This window comes from Pipistrellus hanaki (genome assembly GCF_964339955.1).
Source record: "Pipistrellus hanaki genome assembly, chromosome: X".
In the NCBI taxonomy this organism is placed as follows: Eukaryota; Metazoa; Chordata; class Mammalia; order Chiroptera; family Vespertilionidae; genus Pipistrellus; species Pipistrellus hanaki.
Window position 1 is genome coordinate 78,448,111 of NC_140524.1, and position 21,112 is coordinate 78,469,222.

Genomic DNA, 21,112 nt, shown 5'->3' on the forward strand with positions numbered 1-21,112 from the left:
GGGCCGGGGGATGGAACAGTCATCTGTTTAGTCATTATGGACCCTGGGTTTTTATATATTAGGATTTTATCAGCTACAGTGAGATATTTTAAGAATTCTAAAGGGATTAAGTATATCCAATTGAAATGGAACTTAAATGTGAACAAACATTTACTTGAGTCATCAGTTACCTATATATAACTCTTTGGAATGACGAACGGAGGGGGAAAGAATATAAAAATTATTAGTCATACTGTATTTTCATTCATATGAAAAACTCTAAACTCCAAAGGATACACCAGTGTATATATGTATTGGTTCTCAAGCAGTAAGAACATCCATTCCAGGTAATGATTAACATTTTGCAGGAAACAGCTGTGGTGTTCTTTGTGACTTGTAAGATTCACAGTTCTTTTAATATTAGTGGTATTATTGGTTTTCTGCTATTTTATTCTTTATTTTTACTTAAAACAGATTAGACTGAAGTATATTAACAGAATCCAGATGCCAGAACATCTTTAAAAAGCAAGAACCAAGTCTAAAAACCACCAGGAGAAGCAGGAGCTCTGAGTCCCAAATCAGAATATTTCAGTTCTCATCCTTAAGCTGATCCCCTAAGTATCCACCAAGCTACATGGTCCATTTTTCCTAACTGTTCAAAATAATAAAATTTTAAGTTATAAGAAAATTTGGCACCTAAATATGATCCAATAGCTTATTTTATTTTATTGTTGACACTATTACTATTGTCCTCTATTTCCCATTTTTGCCCCCCTCTACCCAGATCTGCCTTTCCCTCTCTCTGGCCATCACCACACTGTTGTCTATGTAAACAGGGTATGCATATATGTTGTTAGCTACCTTCCTTCATCTGCCCACCTCCTCCCTATACCTTCCCTCTGACACCTGTCAGTCTGTACTACGAATCTATGATTCTGGTTCTATTTTGTTTGCCAGTTTATTTTGTTAATTAGGTTCCACGTATAAATGAAATCATATGGTATTTGTCTTTTTATAACTGGTTTATTTCACTTAGCATAGTATTCTGTTGTGTAAATGTACCACAGATTTTATATCCATTCGTCTACTGAAAGGCATTTGGGCTATTCGAGGTCGTAGCTATTATAAATAATGCTGCTATGAATATAGGTGTGCATATGTTATTTCTGATTTGTGTTTTGGAATTCCTAAGATATATTCCCAGAAGTGGGATCACTGAATCAAAAGGCAAATCAAATTTTTATTTTTTGAGGGAACTCCATACTGTTTTCCACTTGCTTGCACCAGTGTGTGTTTTTATAAACAGTTCATGAGGATCCCCTTTTCTCCACATCCTTGGCAGTACTTCTTGTTTTATTTATTGCTATTAGTCATTCTGACAGGCAATAAGTGATATGTTTTCTGATTTTAATTTGCATTTTCCTGATGATTAGTAACTGAGCTTTTATTTTCTTTTTCCATGTGTCTATTGGCCATCTGTATGTCCTCTTTGGAGAATTGCCTATTCAGTCATTTGTCCATTTTTTAATTGGATTCTTTGTTTTCCATTTGTTGAGTTGTAATGAGTACTTTATATATTTGGAAATTAACCTGTTATCAGATGTATCATTGGCAAATATGTTCTCCCATGAAGTGGGCTCCCTTTTCATATTGTTGATGTTTTCTTTTGATGTACGGAAGCTTTTTAGTTTGATGAAGTCTCATTTGTCTGTTTTTCTTTTGTTTCCGTTGCCTGAGTAGATATATAGGCAAGCATATTGCTATGAGGGATTTCTGAGATTTTACTTCCTATGTCTTTTTCTAAGATTGTTATAGTTTTATGACTTACATTTAAGTATTTTATCCATTTTACACTGTAAATTTTTTCAAAGACATTTGTCCTTATGGAAGAAAATAATTCAACTTTCACTCAAAGATTGTGATTTCTCAGAATTCATGATGAATAATTAAATTATTTATTTTGATGTTAATTTTGCTTTTTATTAAATATTAGTTCAAACATAGATTGGTTTTGCTTATTAACATGTTCCTTTAGAAAGCCTACATATTCCTATTATCAATGGCCAGCTTAAGAGTTTTTTTCTAGAGTACTGTGGCTGTCAACTCAGACTAATGGAAATGCTAATTACCCTAAGTGTTTTATCCACTCTGATTTCTGGTGTGACTATATAGCTGGCAGATATCTGTATATGTACACTGAGACAGAAACAAACCCTCTGTTGAAAGATGAGATGCATCAAGTGCCAAAAAAAAATTTGTCAATACAAATTATTTTCTAAACTGTAGAGGGAGATAAGCAAAAAAAGAATTTGTGTTGACGGTGTAAGATCAGACAAGTCTAGAGTGATAAAAATCTAGTTAACAAATTAAATAACACTTGTTGCTATTTTTTAAACCTGCACTGATACCTTTGTAGCAAATTTAATTACATCTTCATTAACACATTTGCCTGTTATTGACAACTAACTATATGTTTCTTTGTATTTATTTTGCCATCTCCACATAAAAATTGTGTTTCTTAATATCTAATTAGATTTTTAATCTTATTATTCTTAAAATTTTGTTAATATAAATGACGGGAAAAAAACACTTATCAGTCTAAGACTCCTGGGTTTTCCAATGTTCTAACATGCCCTCTGCAAGTCACTTACTAAATAAGACAATTTGAAATCATATTACTGTAGAACCCTAGTGTGTAAATATGAGTGAAAGCATATGTAAACTGACAATACTTTGTTACTAAATTTATATGCCTATTTTTGAGATTATCTTGTAAGTACTGGCTCTACATGTAGCCTAAGATATATTTTCCAACTCAGAAAATATGCCATTAAACTATGTTTTAAAATATTTTTGTTGTGCATTTTCATTGCAAAAAAAATCATTTAAAGGCTTAAGCAGTATCATGGTGCTTTAATCTTTTCACTTAGCAGAAGGACCATTAGTTCAGAAGTAACTTTCCTGTCATTTTCCTGATTAGTGCCACTTTACTGCCTGCATTTAGCAGATGGCTATTTCATTACTTATCAAGATAAACTCTAGAATAATACTGGTATTCAAGTGATATTTACTGTCTCCATAGAATTACCTCAGACTCATCCACAGGCTGGAATATACCTTTTAAATATATTGCAATGCCAACAATTGATTAGAAACCATCTTTTTGTTTTCTGGTGTATTCTGACAGCTCCTTTGGGTTAATTATATTTATTTAAGATCTACAATGTAACTGTGAAAAGTCAGAATATAATAAATATATAACAAGAAATGCAATTATAAGTTTAAAGCTGATAAACTCTGGCATTTAGTCAGTTATTTGATTATTATAATTAGGTTGCCCTAGCACCGATGATACTGAGATCTATCTTCTTTATTTCCTATGAAGAAAATTATAATTTGGATATAGACATGTTTAAGGGATTTAATAACATTTTATAAGAGTCAAATATTATATCTGTTTAATGATGATGGAAATAAGAGCTAAAGTGATGAGGGTTTCATCCTTCATTAGGGAGGGTTAATAAAAAAGGAATTAGAAAAATACATCATGTTCCATTGCTAATTCACAGCAACAACTCAATAAATCACCAGGTATTTATTAAGTGCTTTCTGCGTGTCAGGAACATGCAGAAAATTATTAATTAATTGTTTAAGTAAAGACGACAGCTAAATGCTAAGCCTATTTAGAAACTGGTGCATTTATGCTAAGAAGCATTCACTATATGTGGTCAAGCAATTTTTTGCACACTGATTATAATGTACTACTACTACTAATACTACTACTAATAACGTATTTAATAAGCAGTTACAGGATTTTAAAAATGTTGTAAACAACAGTAAACTTGAGTTAGGGGTTGATGCTATAGTTTCCGAAGTATACAAATCCTCCTCCTATATTTTGATCTTTTTTTTCTTCCTTGAAGTCTGGACAAACATTATTTTATACATTCAATTTTCCTACTTATTAGTCCCCATATGAAAAATTTTGATGGAAAATAAAGTTAAAATAAGAGACTGGAGATGACCTGTGAGTTGATTTCAATTATCCATACTCATTATACATTGGTATAATGGCTAAGTAGAAGTTGACTATAATATCTAACGATATATAAAAGAATGCATCAATATTTTTGTTCAAATTTCAAAAGTGACTAGACCCTTCCTCAATGCAGAAACAAAAAGAAAAGCAGATAGTGTGGAGAATTTTGCTACCATATAAAGCCCTGATTGAGTTTTACAACTAATATAATATTTGAGGGCTATTGAATATTAATTTTCAGTTGGGGAAGTTTAGTAGAATACAAGTGAAATAGGCATTACCATTTAAGACAGAGCCTCTGCTAGTCCAATAAAAAGGTTAAGTAAGCTACTATATGCCATCAATGGTGTTTACCCTGATGAACTGTAAAACAGTTTTGGCTATGTGTAAGATTCTTTGGAGTTGCCAGCAGCAGGGGGATTTGAATCCCTATCCCTTTTCTTAACCCATATCTAAATAACAAGAGTTAAAAATGAAATTTCTAATTTGAGCTGCTGAAATATGGCCATACTGAAAAATAAATTTTGAAAAGTTAAAAAATATGAAAAAATGAGAAACATATAAGTAGCAAGAAGATAGCAGTCAGATGCTGAAAAACACCCTCAATATAGATGAGCTATTAGCTGATACTGGCTGATTCCTGCTTTAAATGAGCCAAACTTTTCTTTACTGAATGGCAGAGTAGAGATGACTTAAAACTTAGTCAGTTCTGAATTATTTACATAAATGGAGTTTTAAAGTGATATGGATATTTGTAAATTGTCTATATTTAACCAAATTGGTTATATGTTACATAATATATTATGAAATTATTTTTGGAGTGGGCATGGTGATTTTAACTTTCTAATTGGATATTCGGTTTACAATGGCAACGGAGAGGGGGTAGAGGACAGGGGAAAGTCAGATTGAGATTTAAAAGATGCTAAGGGTAACCTATACACAGTTAATGTAGACTTAGTTGTTTATTTTGATGTTCTGCCAAACAATCATTGAAAAAGCTCTCTGTTTTACATTTGCAGATTTTGCAGATGTCCCCAGAAGGCATAGTTTTAATACAGTAAAAAAACAGAAATGACATAGGTTTCTAAGTATGTAAGGTTTTTATCCACATATCAATATGCATTACCATCACAGAAAGCAGAGTTAGTCATTCTTCATGTTAATCATGGAAATACTAGAGTCCTTAAGGACACAGTGGTGATAGTTGGGGGTGAGATAAAGTCACTAATCATCCAAGAGATGCAAATTCAAATGACAATAAGGTATCACCTTACACCTATCAGAATGGCTGTCATAAAAAATCAAGAAAAAACAAGTGCTGGCAAGTATGTGGAGAAAAGGGAACCTTAGAATACTATTGGTAAGAGTGCAGCGTGGTGCAGCCATTGTGGAAAACAGTATGGAGTTTCCTCAAAAAATTAAAAATGGAACTGCCTTTTGACCCAGCAATTTCCTTTCAGGAAATATATCCTAAGAATACCGAAATGCTAGCAGAAACCGGTTTGGCTCAGTAGATAAAGCATCAGCCTGCGGACTGAAGGGTCCCGCATTTGATTCCAGGCAAGGGCATGTACCTTGGTTGTGGGCACATCCCCAGTAGGGGGCGTGCAAGGGGCAGCTGATCCACGACTCTCTCTCATCGATGTTTCTAACTCTCTCCCTTCCTCTCTATAAAAAAATCAATGAAATATATATTTTTTTAAAAAGAATACCGAAATGCTAATTCGAATTGAATATGTGCACTCCTATGTTCATTGCAGTGTTATTCACAATAGTGAAGATTTGATAGCTGCCCAAGTGCACATCAGTAGATGAGTAGATAAGAAAACCAGAGTACAGCCCTAACCAGTCTGACTCAGTTGATAGAGAATTGGCCTGTGGACTTAAACAAGTGTGAGGTAGTATCTCATTGTCGTTTTCATTTGCTTTTCCCTGATAGCTAGTGAAGTTGAGCAGTTTTTCATATATCTGTTGGCCATTTGTATGTCTTCTTCGGAAAGGTGTCTATTTAGGTCCTCTGCCGATTTTTAATTGGGGTTTTGTTTGCTTGGTGTTGAGTTGTATAAGTTCTTTATATATTTTGACTACCCCTTGCTGGTGCTGTTGTTTATAAATATCTTCTCTCATTTGGTTGATTTCCTTTTTGTTTTGCAGGCGGTTTCTTTTGCTGTGCAGAATTTTTTAAATCTTAAACGATAAATTATATAGATGAAAACACAGAAACTAAACTTATGGGCCTTGGTCTTAGAGAAGAGTTTATTAATTTGATCCCAAAGGCAAGGGAAATAAAGGCAAGAATAAATTAATGGGAGCCCTGGCCATGTGGTTCAGTAGGTTGGAGCATTGTCCTGTACACCAAAAAGATTGTGGGTTCACTTCCTGGTTAGGGCACATACCTAAGTGGCAGTTTCCATCCTCAGTGGAAGCGAGTGTGGGAGGTAACTGATAGATGTTTCTCTCTCACATTGATGTTTCCTCTCTCTAGAAAAAAAAATCAGGCAAAACATATCATAGGGGGAGGACAAACAATTAAATAAATAAGTAAATAGGACTGTTTATGGCATTTTGACATATAGAAGGGTTTTCAAAAATTTGTCATCACATAGAGTTATTCAGCAATTCTTATGCTTAGAAAGTCCATTGATTTTAAGAGAAAGTGGAAGGGAGGGAGGAGAGAGAGAGAGAGGGAGAGAGAGAAACATCAATATGAAACACCTTGATTGGTTGCTTCCCCCACACTCCCTGACTCCGGCCAGGATAGAACCTGCAACCAAAATATTTGCCCTTTACCAGGAATTGAACCCAAGACTCTTGGGTTAGAGGGTCAGTGCTCCAACCACTGAGCAACACTAGTCAGGACACCACATATTTTTAAATTGCCTCCCTACCCATAACTTAATTAGGAAATAAATATAGAATACAGGAAAAAAATACATGTCTTATAATATCATCTCAACAAATTTTTAAAATTCCTAGTTCTAGGGTGAATTAGCAATTCTGTTTTGTGTTACAAAGTACACTTAATGAATGACAATCAGATGTTGTAATTAGAAATCAAAATAATATTAATTCTGAAATTGATAGCACTAACATATTTACTTAAACATAATTATCAAATTTGAGGTTAAAAAATAAAACTGACTGTGATTCAACTAGGCGTGGTCTGATAATAAGTTAATGATGTGAAGCCAGTTATTCCAAGTTGTTGCTGATTGATCCCAGTGATTGTCTGCAGAACAATGACTTTTCATATACAAGCACTTATTTCACAAATGCAACTTTTATTTTTCATTGGTATTATTCCTTGTTCTCTTTATTACTAGCAGGTGATCCAGAGACAGGCATTCAAATAAAATAAATAATTAAGTTGCTAAACTGAATAACTGGGCTACAATGATCTTAGCTCAGATGAATTAAGTTTGGATAAATGGTTTTTCTTAAAATGTAATTCTCTTGATTTCAAACTGGCTCATAAATGAAAAAGAATTCAAGAGGAAGCAGAGATATTGGTGATGTTAGTGGATCTTAGTATTCCAATCACACGAGCCTCTTGTGATTCCCTTTCAATTTTTTTTTCCTTTTCATTAAATCAGCTACTTGCTTTGTGTTCCTCCAGCATGGTGAACTCTTCAGTTTGTATAATATTTTTTAAACAGTGATTTAATTTGTGGGCACAATAATAAATATAAGAACACGATGTGTGCATTGTTCAGAGGTTTCATCTCTATTCTTCCCAAAACTCTGATCCTCCACAGTATGTAATAAAATATTAGAATTCTAACAACTGGCAGGGGCAGTATACCTGACTGTTAAATCTGAGACCAAAAATTTAGATTTGACTCAATAGAAAAAAGTGAGTCTTGGCAGTAACTTAAAATATATAACAAAAGAGAGACGAGAGATAGAAGAGAGGAGAGAGAGAGAGAGAGAGAAGGGAGGGAGGGAGGGAGGGAGGGAGGGAGAGAGAGAGAGAGAGAGAGAGAGAGAGAGAGAGAGAGAGAGAGAGAGAGAGAGAGAAAATCAACACACAATTTCACACATACTGTAGGTATTTTTGTTTAGGTTTTCATGATGTTTTTCTTACTATGCAAATAGAGAAACAAAATGAGGTATTTATTGCTCTGGTCCAAAGCAGGCCTGGAATGTTTGACAACATATCAGAGTCCTATCCTTCATGTCAGTTGTGCCCCTGGCATGAACTTAGCCGTGATACTTACAAGGACCTTCTACCCATAGGACAGTCATAATTAAACAGATGATGTGAATTATCAGCCACTATGATTATTTCTAGTTTTTCTACCCCTTCCTCCTCTATATCATTTTTCTCAATAGAACATTGAAATGGCATTGTAATTTGAGGCAGTCCCATTACAGCACTGTAGCCAGTTAAATTGGCCACTTAAGAAGGCCAGGATTTTTCTGCCAAGTATCGCTACTAGAAAATGTTAAATTATTATAAAAACCGTAGAGCAGGTGGTCAGTATGAAAACCAGACTGTGATGAGCAATCTGCTCTTATCTGTGTGTTTGTCTCTTCTCTCTAATAGGCTCATTAGGGGCTTGCACATGAGAGAGAGAGAATACAGTGTTGAGCTCTCCTTTCTAAATGCCCCTGTTCAGGTGTCTCATTGTAAAAAGACAGAAAAATATTAGAGAGAGGCCACTCTGTCTTACTTTATGACATTAAAAACAAAGATTTCCTTTATTCCCATTCTAAATTTTAAGGAAGGGTGTACAATCAGTTTAAAAGAACAAAAAATTGTATCCTTTAGTTGAGTACTATTTTCATGAAATAAGGGTTTACCTTCCATTTACTGTACAAAACACTTTCTCATAAATTATCTCATTTGATCCTTAAGCAGCACTTTGATGTGTGATTGGCCCCTTTTTTAGATGAAGCAATTGAGGTTCAGAAATATTAAATGACTTGCTAAGACAATTAAGCAATACAGCAGTAATGAGACTGTTGGATTTCTAGGTAAATTAAAAAGTAGAGAAACTCAGAACAGAAATAATTTAAATCATATGAGATTTGGGAAAATTCATTTTTCAGTGCCAGAGGTAGTAGGTCTAAGACTCTATTTTTTTTTCTCCAGGCTAACGCAGGAATTTTGAAAGTAGCCTAAATTAGCACAGTGAAATCCCCATTTACAACCGATCTATGAAAAATAATAGCTCCTGGAAGAATTTTAAATTTGTCCATATTCAATGCACCCTGTCAATGCTAAATATTATATTATTAGAAGAGATAAATCCCTATTTTGTATAGTCAAGAAACAATGTAAAGTCACATTAATAATAAAAAATTTTGCCTTTCAGATAGGCAAAATTACTATTATTAAAAATTTAAGAGACACACTGTCCCATACACAGATACGTATGATTTCTGAAGTTATCATATATATATAGGCATTTCTTCAATGAAGAAGAAATATTAAGAATGCAGCCAGTTTTCCATTATTTGAAACTACTTTGGCTGTGGCGACCATACTATTTTACCATGACATCAAATCACTAAGAAACCTGGTAATTTTCTTTACAAATAGATGGGGGGATATTTTTTGCAAGGTTTAGATTGGCAAGATATAGTATGTGTTCAGCAAAGCTCTATGTATCACCTTCCAGATATTTTTAGTATGTATTTGTTATTTTGACATTAACTAATTTCTCTTTAATTTTATGCTGTGCATTTTTAAGAGAAAATGTATTTGATTAGTTTGATAGTAGAACAGATTTACTTAGGAAAGAGGCCAGAGAAAACACCAAGCCCTCATTCCCCCCACTTTTGGGGGGAATTGTGCTGAAATTTGAAAGAGGAAGAACTGATAGATAACAAAGCTGATAGATGACAAATTCTTTGGATAAACTGTTAAGTAGGCAGGTGTGTCTTAGCCCAATGTCCCACCTTTCTGTCCATGTATATTTTTCTGATATCTTTTCCCCTTTTCAAACTCAAACTTTAATGTTCTCTGCCTTATGTTTTTGGCTAGGGAACTTAAAAACTTCCAGTAATTTGTTAATGAACACAAATGTGGTTTAATCTGTCATCCTCTGGACTTTCAGATTTGGACATTAACTCAAAGAAGGGAGTCAAAATATTACCTACTGTAATACGCTGCTAGCTACTGAATTTCATGTATAATGTGTTTTCCATATCCCTCATATAACACTATGTATATAGATTCCCACCGCCTGTATGTGTACTGCAAATTTTGTCAAAAGATTTAAAAACTAAGAATGCTATTGTGATAAAAAGGGGAAGTGGGAGATGTAGCTCAAATTAATGTTATTGATTTCAAAATATAAAACATCCTACACTTACCCACATTGCAATGGTTTATTCAGAATGGTTTTTTTTGGGGGGGTCATTTACACATTTCATATGCTCACTAGTACACCAATCTAGTAAATGCCATACTGAGAATCCAAAGGTCCAAAGCCATTCTTTTACAACATTAGAATTTCTATACAAGGCATGATCCACTCTCCCTGACCTCTCTTCCATGTTTTCAATCCCCTTAAATTCATTTCTATTTATTCTATGTTCCTCATCCTGCCTCATCTGTCCACTTCTCTGGTAGCTCAAATATTGTGCATTTCAACATTCCCATTGTTTTGGGAACAAACACTCTATATCTGTCTATGTGCAAGGAATCTAGAACCAGATGGCTTGGGTTCAAATTTGGAATCCATCACCTATTAGCCTATTTATGTGAACTTAAATTGGATAATTAACCTTAACCTCTTGTTCTATAAAATGGGGGACCTTTAGTTCTTACATTACAAGGTTATTTATTGGATAAGTCAAAATACATAGAACAGTGCCTGGAATATTTTAAATGTTCAAAGTGTTGGCTGAATATTATTTTTCTTCCACCATCTTAATTTAATTAAAATGTGTATTTTACCTGAAATACTACTTAAAACTTTACCTTACCCTTGTGCTTCACATTCTCAGTGTATTCTCAGGACATTCTTGCCTCTACAATTGCCACTCCACCTTAACATTTCCTCATGTATTTATCCTTCTTACCCTCTGCTGTAAATGAATGTGTTCCTGTTTTTCTTTCTTTTTAAAAAATACATTTTATTGATTTTTTACAGAGAGGAAGAGAGAGGGATAGAGAGTTAGAAACATTGATGAGAGAAAAACATCAATCAGCTGCCTCTTGCACACCCCCTACTGGGGATGTGCCCGCAACCAAGGTACATGCCCTTGACTGGAATCGAACCCGGGAACTTTCATTCCGCAGGTCGATGCTCTATCCACTGAACCAAACCAATTTCGGCCCTGTTTTTCTTTTCTTTCTTTTTCTTTTTCTTTTTTTTATTTTAAAGTATATTTTATTGATTTTTAACAGAGAGAAAGGGAGAGAGATAGAGAGCTAGAAACGTCGATGAGAGAGAAACATCGACCAGCTGCCTCTTGCACATCCCCTACCGGGGATGCACCCGCAACCAATGTACATGCCCTCGACCGGAATCGAACCTGGGACCTTTCAGTCCGCAGACCGACGCTCTACCACTGAGCCAAACCGGCTTCGGCATCGGCCCTGTTTTTCTTGATTAATCCTTTATCTCCCACTTTTTAAGCAGCTTTTTTCTTTCTTGTATTTTTTATCTTCCCTCTCCACTAGCTCCTTCACCTCAGTGTGCAACTGTCCCCAAGGACTGTCGCTTTTCCTCAAATAATCCCTCAGTACTATTGGTTACTCAGGTTTTCATCTTTTATCTAATGTTTATATTATTGTTAAGCTTTTTAAAAATTATCTTTGTTGTTGAAAGTATTACAGATTTCCTCTTTGTTTGTTTTTTCCCCCCTTGACTGCCTCCACCCTGCACACACCCCTCCCAGGCCTTCAATACTCTATTGCCTATGTCCATGGGCTATGCATATCTATAATAATGAAAGCATAATATACTAATTATACTAAAGGGCCTAAAGATCTTCCCGACAAATCCTGGGCTGCAAGGGCCGAGACAGCCACTGAGGCTGTGAGAGCCGAGCCCCTTGCATGAATTTTGTGCATTGGGTCTCTAGTCCTAAATAATACACTGAGTGATCAGATTATTATGATCTCTGAATGCATAATAATCTGGCCACTCTGCGGACTGAAAGGTCCCAGGTTCGATTTCTGGCCAAGGGCATGTACCATGGTTGCAGGCACATCCCCAGTAGGGGGTGTGCAAGAGGCAGCTGATCGATGATTCTCTCTCATCAATGTTTCTAACTCTCTATCCTTCTCTCTTCCTCTCTGTAAAAAAATCAATAATATATTTTTTTTAAATAAAAATAAAATAAAGAGGGAATATGCAAATTTTCCATGACTTTGCCACAAAGATGGCAGAGCCCACAGCAGAGGTCGAGTTCTGTAATGAGCCTTGATGAGCTATCAACAGGGACCTGAGGCCGCACCCCCCCACACCCCCCCGTGGGGCTTCACAGGGGACCTCATGCTGCACCCCCTGCCCAGTGGGGCTGGATGGGGGACCTTAAGGTGTGCACCCCCCTGCCCCAATGCTGGGTCACGGGTCCTCAGGCTGCTTCCCTTGCCCCAGGCAGGGATACCTCAGGCCATGCCCCCCACCCAGCAGGGCTTGACGGGGGACCCGAGGCTGTGCCCCCTCCTGGCACTGGGACAGGGGACCTCAGGCCTTGACACCTGCCTGGTGGAGTTTGACAGGGAATCTCAGACTGCATCCCCCACCCAACCAGGATTGATGGGGGACCTCAAGGCACACGCCCAGGTGGACCTCAGGCTGTGCTTCCTTCCCCAGCACCAGGCCAGGGGACCTGAGCCTATGCCTCCCATCCAGTGGGGCTTGACAAAGATGGGACCGGCTTGGTCTGTATGTAGACCAATGGGGGTGGGGCCTGGGTCTAGGTCTCACAGAATTTTTAGGCCCAAGTGGGTGGGCGGGGACTTGGCTCTGGGTCCTGTGGTGCGTCCCAGACTCTGACAGGAGAAAGATTTTCATATACATTTTACTAATTTTCTTTCATCTCTAACACTTCTATTATATAGAAAGGGCAAATAGTGATATTAAAATATTTTCTCTAATTAATCCCCTTTTAATGTGCATGAATTTTGTGCACTGGGTCACTAGTACGCATATAAGTTTCCAGGTTAATCATTCCCCCAACCTTCCCTATGAAATTTGTCAGTCTGTTTCATGCTTTTATGTCTCTGGATCTATTTTGTTCATCAGTTTATTTTGTTCATCAGAATACACATATAAGTGAGATAATGTGATACTTATACTCTGACTAACTTATTTCATTTACCGTAACAAAATGCTCTCCAGGTACAACATGCTGTTGCAAATGGTAAGAGTCTTACCTTTTTTACAGCTGTATAGTATTCCATTGTGTAAATGTTCTACAGCTTTTATATCCACTCATCTGCTGATAGGCACTTGGGCTGTTTTTAAAGTCTAGCTATTGTAAATTGCACTTTTTAAAGGCAGATGTGTGGCATGAAATTTGAAAGTAGAGACAAAATATTGCAATTCCTCTCTAATATTTATAAATTGGATAATCCTGAACATGTTAATAACTCTGAGTAATTTTCTCATATGAAAATGAAAATAATAATTACTTCATTGGATTGTTATAGGAATGAAATACTCTCTCCTAAGTGTCTAGTTGAGGTAATGTTTTGTATCTTGATCCTGGTGCAATTAAATAGAAATGCTCATGTAGTGAAAATTCATTGAACTGTAGGCTTATGACTTGCACCCTTTTTGTGTGTATGTTATAATTTACATTTAAAAATTAAATAAATGATAGTACAGTTTCTGCTATGGAATAAGTGCTCAATAATTGTGGCTATTGTTATTTTTATTTCTAGTAATTACAATTTGGATACCATTTCTACCACTCTAATTTCATCAATGACCCCTAATCAATATATAGCCAATACCTTTTCCTCTTTGAGGAATAAACACCATCATTTGAATCTTTTCTTCCCTTGACTTTCTCAGTATGGCTGGACTATTCCATTCAAATGCCAATTAACTCAGCCAGAATAAATATTTCCATAAATTAAAAGCAAAAGAGCTCACCACCTGGTCTGTATTCTGGAAAAGGCATAGGAGGGAAATTATATATATATATATATATATATATATATATATATATATATATATATATATATATATAATTTCCCTCCTATATTTGACTGGCGAGCCATTATCAATAAGTTAGTTAGAGATGTTAGTTTTCACAGGTTGAGTTGATAACAAAATGTGTGGAGATGGATATACATACAAGGCAGGATATGGAAATCAACTGTATTGTGTAATAGTTTAATTTCCAAAATAAATAATATCATTATGGAGGTGTATAAAAAGTTTACATTTGTTGCCAAAACCGGTTTGACTCAGTGGATAGAGCGTCAGCCTGTGGACTGAAAGGTCCCAGGTTCGATTCCGGTCAAGGGCATGTACCTTGGTTGCAGGCACATCCCCCCGTGGGGGTGTGCAGGAGGAAGCTGGTCGATGTTTCTCTCTCATTGATGTTTCTAACTCTCTATCCCTCTCCCTTCTTCTCTGTAAAAAATCAATAAAATTAAAAAAAAAAGTTTACATTTGTCAAAGTGAGAGATGCAATAGTAGTGAAGGGACAGAAGAGGATTGGAGCCACAGCAGTGTATTTTACAGTAGTCAAAACTTGGGCTTATGATAGCCGATTAATTATACACGAGTCTCTGGAGATGGAGTTGAAATAATTGCAACAAAAGGTACAAAACATCATTAAAAGACATTAGTTAAAGAGAATACTAAGGCAGAAGTTACACAATCTGGGTTCACGTATCAGCTATTTTACTTAGCTAGTAGGTTGCATTAGGTAAATAATTTAAACTCACAAGCTTACATTTTCATCTTCTGATGAATATAATAGTTTCTCCTATCAATAATTTTAAAAACTTTGCTATGGGGCTCAGATAAGGTAATATATGCAGAGACACTATGCAGCTCACATGGCATCACACAGATGCAGGAGATTATTTGTGAGGTACTTGTTACATTTCCCTCTCCTTTGCACCTGCCATGTGATTGGATTCTACTACAGAGCAACAAATGATGTCAAAGAGAGCTATGACCAGTAAATGGATGAAGCCTGTATCTTAGGGGAGTAGGTTGGATTTGGGAAGCATTTGTCAGAATACAGATCTGGTGGTGAGCTCTGTTGCTTTCGAGTCAGTGTGTTGTTTCAATTCCATCCTGAACGTGACAACCTGCTGCTCATTCATAGGTGAGTCATTCTTTCTTATAAATTTACAGTTAAATCCCGTAATCAATTGTGACTAACTTGTATGGGGTTTCAGTGAAGAAATAGGAAAGAAAAATATGTGAGGTGCTTTTGTTGCTACTGCTTTTACTAGGTAATTTTGTAAAGATGAAGAACAGATATTTTAAGAGTTAGAGGATCAACTAATGTGTTCTGTTTGGATTCTGAGAAAGGTATTTGTGGCTTTGTAATCTAGAGAATTGCATTTTATTGGAAATGTTAAATTTCAGGGTTAAATATTTGGTAAATGGGACTTTATAACTATTATATTTTTAATTTAATGTTTCTTGCTTATCTATCTTGTCTGAGATACTTGAGCCTTATAAAAAAGGAAATGAGAAATATTAATCAAGTGTGATTGATTATATGAAAAAATATGATTCATGATTTCACTTATAGCTTAATAAAATAGGGAAATGTGCTTATAGCAATTTTACCCTAGTCCTGCTCTGTAGCAGAATTTTTCAGATGAAGTAGGAGAGACAGGAAAAATGTAAGTTACTCTGTTTAGGAGATTATATATTTGAAACGGCAAATCTATAATGTATCCGAAAAGCTTGGGAAGCTATAATTTATGTATTAATGTGTGGTATAATTAGTATTACGGAACTCGTGCTAGAGAATCTTTTCAAATACTCTCCAGTATTAAAGCAAAACTCTGAAGCAGTTGTAACATTTATCAAAATAAGTTTTTGTTAAGTTTTTATTAATTGTTATTATCAAGTCATGAATTTAACTGTTTCCCTTAACAAAATGTAGCAGTGGCTATATATTCTAAGACTTTAACTTTGCTTTCTAGCAAATGCTAAATCATTGGTTGAAGGAAATGAGGAAATACATGTGAAAGCCCTTTAACATCTGTGGCATGATATTTATAAACTGTATTATAGTGTTTTTAATTTTTAGGTTTTTAATTTTTGTTATATATTTAATTTTATAGTGTTTTAAATTTTTGTTATATATTTAAATATGTATTATATATTTACTATAGCATATATATATATATATATATATATATATATATTGTTTTTAAATCATAAAGGACAAACAAAAGGGGATTGAAGAATAATTAAACCTTGCCAGATTTCACTGATTACCATTCAGTACACAAAGTTACTGCTAAATTACAACCTTATAAGGGAAGTTTGTAACAATTACTAACAATTTAGCATAGATTAGTTTATCCGATTAACTTGCATGAAGCTGAAACCCTGGGAATAACAGCAAATGAAGTGTTATGCTCCAATCCCAAAGAGATATATCCCACTAATTAAATAACAAAAAGTAAAATCTTTGCTATTTGAATGTACCAGTTTCCATCTATTGTAGTTTCTGTGAATACATAGGCTTTTTAATAACACATTCACCAACCAAAAAGATTATAGTTTTGGCTACACAAACCCAAAAGTTATGTAAATAATAACAGATATTTTTTTTTATAGCAGACATGTATAAGATTCAGAGGTTGAGCAAACAGGAGAGAAGCTGCTTTTTTCTTTTTTTTTTTTTTAAGAGAAGCTGCTTTGAGACAGCTGTGAAGGTGATAAACATGTCTTTGTAAAAGTGGATGTGAACCAGAATCTTTTACTATGCTTGCTGATTCTAATTATTTCATTTGGTCGGAAGTAATTAATTATGTTCAAACTTGTAAAAGAGTCACTGTTTACTTTATTGCTTCTAACTCTTCCCACTAACCATCCCATGCTTTCCTTTCTCATCATTAGTTTTTAGATGTTTTAGAGTTGTTTCTTTTTATTTTTTTTCGCCCATTCTTGTGTCTAAGTCCTAGGAGAAAGAAACCCTTTGTGTGACTTTTCCCAAAAACTTTCTCATTTTGCTTGACATGCCATTTAATTCTGATATGTATGCTGTTTGCTGGAAGGAGCACTGTACTGAGATCCAGATGCCTGGGATATTTTTCTAGTTCTACTGCTAAATTGCCTGACTTGAAACAAGTCTCTTTTTATCTAAGCCTCGGTTTCCTGATCTGTAAATGAGAGGAAAATATAGTATTATTTTTTCAGGTTAATTTTAGTTAAATTCAGCATTCAATTATTCTATTTGGTGGACCAGATGGCCTCCTTTGGTGATATGGAATACCCAGGAAAATGTTTTTCAGTGAATAAGGCTATTAGTAGAAATTTTGATTTAGTTTATTACAGCTTTTAGATGTTTGCTTTGATAATGGACTTTAAACATAAATGTATTTACCTATTATAGTACCATATCTGGGTGCCAGCTTCAGCAACACTTGCAGGAAAATGAATACTCAGATATGATATGTAGGAGGACTCTAATAGTATGAGAGAATAATTTCAGCTTTGTTTAAAATGGGGTTTACAAATTTGTCAGATCGAGGGATGCAGTGTTTTGGTGAAAATTAGAAGAACACATTCTTCTATGTTTCAGTTTGAATACTGAGTACTAGTGCAGATGCACTTTAAAGCAGCATTATCTAGCCGAAACCGGCTTGGCTCAGTGGATAGAGCGTCAGCCTGCAGACTGAGAGGTCCCAGGTTCGATTCCCGTCAGGGGCATGTAGCTTGGTTATGGGCACATTCCCAATAGGGGGTGTGCAGGAGGCAGCTGATCGATGTCTCTCTCTCATTGATGTTTCTAACTCTCTATCCCTCTCCCTTTCTCTGTAAAAAAATCAATAAAATATATTTTAAAAATAAATAAATAAATAAAGCAGCATTATCTAAATCCATAAAATATCAAAATGGGAGCAACTTCAAATAATCACTGGAGTGTAAGGTTCAAGTCTTCTCCCACCACCTTCCTTTCCCCAGTCTAGGCTTCAGTTTTATGGTTTTAAAGTTAAATTAAGAAAGGGAAAACAAAAGTAGATTTCCCATAAACATAGAGAAGCACATGCCTTTACTGCAGTATTCTGGAAACCTGTCTTTTATTAAGAAACCTGTGACCATCTGCTGATGGGCACTTAGGCTGTTTCCAAATCTTAGCTATTGTAAATTGTGCAGCTATGAACATAAGGGTGCATATGTTCTTTCTGATTGACATTTCTGATTTCTTGAGTTATATTCCTAGAAGTGGAATTACAGGGTCAAATGGGAGTTTCATTTTTTTTCTAAATATATTTTATTGATTTTCTAGAGAGAGGAAGAGAGAGGGATAGAGAATTAATTATTGATCAGCTGCCTCCTGCACACCCCCCCCCCACCAGAGATGTGCCTGCAACCAAGGCACATGCCCCCGACCGGAATCGAAACTGGGACCTCTCAGTCCACAGGTGGACGCTCTATCCACTGAGCCAAACCGGTTTCAGCTGGGAGTTTCATTTTTAACTTTTTGAGGAAACTCCATACTGTCTTCCACAGTGGCTGCACCAGTCTGCATTCCCACCAGTCTGCATTCCTTTTTCTCCACATCTTCACCAAGACTTATCATTTGTTGATTTGTTGATGATAGCCATTTTGACTGATATGAGGTGGTACCTCATTGTTGTTTTGATTTGCATCTGTCAAATGATTATTGACTGAGCGCTTTTTTCATATGCCTCTGTCCTTCCTTATGTCTTCTTTGAAAAAGTGTCTATTTAGGTCCTGTGCCCATTTTTTTGACTGGGTAGTTTATCTTCCTTTTGTTAAGTTGTATGAGTTCCCTGTAAAATTTGTGGATTAAACCCTTATCTGAGATAGCATTGGTAAATATATTCTCCTATTTAGTGTGCTTTCTTGTTGTTTTGTTGATGGTTTCTTTTGCTGCACAGCAGCTTTTTATTTTGATGTAGCCCCATTTGTTTATTTTCTTTTTAGTTTCCTTGCCCTAGGAGCAGTATCAGTGAAGAAATTGCTTTGGCATATGTCTGAGATTTTGCTGCCTGTGAATTCCTCTAGTATTTTTATGGTTTCCTGTCTTATGTTTAAACCCTTTATCCATTTTGAGTTTAGTTTTCTGTGTACCCTGTAAGTTGGTGTTCTAGTTTCATTTTTTTTGCATGTATCTGACCAAATTTTCCAGCACCATTTATTGAAGAGACTGTCTTGACTCCATTGTATGCTTTTGCCTCCTTTATCAAATATTAATTGAGCATAAAGGCTTGTGTGGAAAATAATATGGAGTTTAATCAAAAAAAGTTAAAAATGGAACTGCCATTTAACCAAGTGACCCCATTTCTGGGAATATATCCCAAGAAACTAGAAACACCAATCAGAAAGGATATATGCACCCCTATGTTCATAGAAGCACACTTTACAATAGCTAAGATTTGGAAATGGCCTAAGTGCCCATCAGCAGATGAGTGGATTAAGAAACTGATAAATGCCAAAACTGGTTTGGCCCAGTGGATAGAGCGTTGGTCTGCGGACTGAGGGGTCCCAGGTTCGATTCCAGTCAAGGGCATGTACATTGGTTGTGGGCACATCCCGAGTGGTGGATGTGCATGAGGCAGTTGGTGGATGATTCTCTCTCATTGACATTTCTAACTTTCTATTCCTCTTCCTTTCTCTCTGTAAAAAAAAAATCAATAAAATATATTTTTTTAAAAAAGAAACTGTGATACATCTACACAATGGAATACTATGCTGTGGTAAAAAAGAAGGAATTCTTACCATTTGCAACAGCATGGATGTAACTGGAGAGCATTATGCTAAATGAAATAAGCCATTTGGAGAAAGATACATATCACAGGCTCTCACTCACTTGTGGAATAAAATGAATAACATAAACTGATGAACAAAAATAGATCCAGAGACTTAGAATCATGGAACAGACCGACAAACCCCAGAGAGAAGGCTGGGGAGGAGGGGGGAGAGGTGTGGGGATGTGGAGAGGGGGTTGAAAGATCAACCAAAGAACTTGTATGCATATAAGCATAAGCAATGGACACAGACAATAGGGGGGATGTTGAAGGCCAGACGAGGGGGGGGGGGGGGGCGAGTGGGAGAGGACAATAAGGGGAAAAGGGGACATGTATAAAACTTTTTACAATGAAGAATTTAAGAAATAAATTAAAAAAACAAAAAAACAAAAAGTAAAGATTAAAAAAAGAAAGAAATCTGTAACCACCTGTTACTTCATGTTACTTTTTATCTTCTCGAATTCATTCTCATTGTGTGTGTGTGTGTGTGTGTGTGTGTGTGTTTAATCTCGTGAGAATGAGCTTAAAAACATTTAGACAGTATATCAAGAAAAACCAATTTTCTCAACAGTTAAGTGCCTGTTAAAGGGTGGATGTAGAACAACTCCCCTGTCAAGCGCCCCACCCCCACCCACGCACCTCTTTGGTCAAGGGCTACGTCACTCAGCCAGCGACTCCTCTGGCTCCCCCACAATCCCCAGGCGCTGTGGGAAGCCATGATCTTCGCGAGGGGCTCGGAACAACCTGGAAAGATCCTTCCGCTCTCCGACCACCGGGTTGGTAACTAAGGGGATTTTATCCCCGTGGTGTGGGGTCTGAGGGGGTAGAGAAAGAGGAAGATTTAAATGTAGCTTGTCTTGGCACTCTGGTGGGGCCGTACACAGAGCCCTCTGGTGGGACCTTAGACGGAGGCGGTTACAGTTCTGAGGAGAATCCCCTTGAAAGGTGGAAGCCAGGAGAAGGTCAGGGGAGAACAGGGGTTCTTTGGGAGGGAAAACGCCAAGGTGGAGGGGTGGGGAAGCTGTGAGAGTGACTGGGTAGCCCTAGGTCTCTGGCCTCTGGGGGTCAGGCTACTTCCCACACTTCCGCTTTGAGCCCCACAATGTAGATGGAGGCCCTAAAAGACTAGTGGGGATCCTTGTGTCAGGAAAAGGCTGGGGAACCACCCTACAAGAAACCGAGGACCAAAAATGGGTGCG